Consider the following 2,895-nt stretch of genomic DNA (forward strand, 5'->3'; position numbering starts at 1 on the left):
TCCGACCCTTAATCTATGAATCTGTGAATCTATGAATCTATGAAGTAAATCCAAAACAAAAGTAAAGAAAAAAGAATTGTGAAATATCTCTGTATTATCCTGTATTCCCTGAGCCAACAGAAGAGAAAAGCCTCATATAGAAGCCTGAATACAGGGAGCCTGATAAGACCTTTAAAAGGCAACTGTGGGGTTCATTTTATCCTCCATTCTACCCATTGGTGAAGGAGAAAAAATTACCTGGAACAAGCTCAGTATATTCAGAGAGAGATGCAAACACCTCTTATTTGTCCTAAGCATCCCACAGTGACACTACAAAAAAAAGAGGGTAGAGCTAATTGTATTAGGCTGAAATCAAGCAGAAGGCAAGGCAGGATGGCACATCAGAAACTAAGATGATTTAGAGAAATATAAGCTTTCATAGGCAATAGCCTACTTCATCTCCCAGAGTAGGAGATGCAGTGTGGGAGGTGTCCTTGACTATACAGTAGGTGGTGGCACCATGATTCACCTACTTCATCAGCCTGAGGGAATTCAGTAGTGGGGAAGAGGACTCTGACTCTCCCTCTGCTTCAACAGAGGCACTGAAGAGTCTCCCCTTCCACCCAGCCACATCCTTGGTGAATTGTAGCCACACAAGTGCATCACTCTGCCCTTGGCTAGCACCATCCCACAGGATGCCAGGAACAGGGACTTTATTATAAAACCTCCCTCAAGTAATCAGCGAGTGCCCACTCTTACACCAGAGCAAATGAGACATGAAATATAAAAAGTGCCACATTGTTTTCAGGTAACTGTGAAAATAATGAAATCCTACTGGTTGGAGCTCTGTGGTCCCAATCCACACCCCACTCAAGTTAGTGGGAGTCTTTCCTTTTACTTCACTGAACTTTGAATCAGGCTTTTATATTTGACTCAATGCTAAGCCCCAGGTCCTCTGCGAACTATTAGCTGTAAAGCAAGATACAAGAGTACCTGACCTATCAGCTGGTAATATCAGTTTTTGAAAACATCAACATTCCCCCTATAATATGCCTAAGTGTCATCTGATTCCAAATGGAAGTTCTGATACAAAGGTTAACACTCCTATTTCTGGCATAGGCCATCACTTTAGCCATAAGGGTAAGTCACAAAAAGCAGCAATAAAGAAGACAACACAACCACTTTTTGCATTAACTGTTCTTCAGGGACTTGAGCAGAGTGAAATCAGATCACAATTAGATCTCCAAGTCTGCTTAACAGGACCACTGGCCCTTGGAGTTTTCCAGAATGAATACAGCTTGCTTATAGGCCCTGATGACTTAATCTTTGCTAAATTGTCTCGTTTGTTTCCCTGATGCAGAGCTTCCCAATTACTGCTATGTGCTTATTAAAGGCAGAGAGAATGGGTAACAGAGTATTAAAATCCTGCTCACTATTTCAAGGTTGCAGAAGATAATGATATTGAAGCTTTGTGCACTTCTAGACGACAGAACATATTTTAATTAAGCATGGAACTCCTCAAGGGAAGCTAATTTAATAATAGTTTGCAATTCAGTAGGACTCATAATTTGGGGATCTCAGGGCATGTTTACAAAACTGTAATAAAGCTTCATAGGTCTCAAATGAAGCATCGCAGGGCTCCAGTAACACTCCCTGCAGTTTTGTTTCCCTCCCTGCATCTGGTATCATCCCTGTCCTGAAAAAAGACAGCTTCTCTTCTTACTTACCCTAGTCCCAGGGGTTCTGAAGATTCAGGGTGCTGAGGAGTGGTGCTAAATTGTAACATTGTACCGAGCTGGCCTCACTGGATCCCAGATAAGGCCTTGCCTCCTCTGGAATGGTGCTAAATTGTGCCAGGGCCTACAAAAGAGCTTACAGCATGTGGCTTGCAGTGCTCTCTCCTCTCCGGACCTGTGCTGCGTTGGTCTGGAATTGCTGATGATTCACATGCAGCACATGTAGCCCTTTAGTCTGCATACAGAAAAGCAGACCCAGGCACAAAAAGCCTGGGCATGTGCCTGAATTCACATGGTGAATTATAGGCACAGCCAAAACTAGATTGGAGCTCTGCTGAGTCCCAGGCCCATACTGTAACCATTAGAACAGTGATTCTCCACCAGGGTCCTGTGGCACTCTGGGGTACTTTGAGATCTTTTCAGTAACGCTGCAGGATGCCACACAATGTTAGCACCATTGGGTGTACAACATAATTCACAAGAATAAACCCAAAGATTTCAAACAAATTCATAGTGTTAAAAACATTCTGACCTGTTTGGTCTTTCTGAGTTCTTTGCAACAGAAGAAATACCCTGTTGCTATTGTTTTTCTATTGTCAAAAACTTAAGAATGAAAATTAAGAGCTGGTATTTTCTGAGGAATGCCTTCCTACAACCTAAAATGGTTGACAATTACTGCATTAGATCATAATCAGTCTTGTTTGAACCATATTGTTGCCTATTTACATTTTATTCTTGAGGCATGAGGCCTCACTTCTCAGAGACAGTCAACTGGGCAAGAGATGAAGATTTTGGTAATATTTCCTGGTGTTGAGAGTACCTGAAGCTTTACACATCAGGTACATAGGACTTGAGGGATAGTCAATAAAGATGTGATTTGTTTTGTATATTATTATGCAACTTTCACTCAGAAACAAACAGAAGTAAAGTTGTATAAGCGAGCAAAAGGAGTTTCTTGTGAAAATGGGAGGCTAGATTCATAATTCCTCAGTAATGTGTGTATGGTCCACAGGTCTAGCAAGAATTGCATTTTATGTAAATTATTTATAAACATTTAATATGTCTATGACTTTACCTTGGAGAAATTATCTCCAATATATCAAGAAGAACTGTATAATAAATCAAAAGTGGTATATATTTGTAACACTCCCACTAGCTGTTCAAGCCCTTGACCACATAC

The 2,895-nt window shown here is 41.0% G+C and overlaps 1 protein-coding gene across 2 annotated transcripts in view; it reads left to right on the forward strand.

Moving 5' to 3' along the window:
* The window catches only part of FAR2 (fatty acyl-CoA reductase 2), a 316,414-nt gene that overhangs the window by 286,373 nt on the left and 27,146 nt on the right, over positions 1-2,895 (forward strand). The window lies entirely within an intron of this gene.

Source organism: Gavialis gangeticus, unplaced genomic scaffold (genome assembly GCF_001723915.1).
Source record: "Gavialis gangeticus isolate Ggan-Ray unplaced genomic scaffold, GavGan_comp1, whole genome shotgun sequence".
Classification (NCBI taxonomy): Eukaryota; Metazoa; Chordata; order Crocodylia; family Gavialidae; genus Gavialis; species Gavialis gangeticus.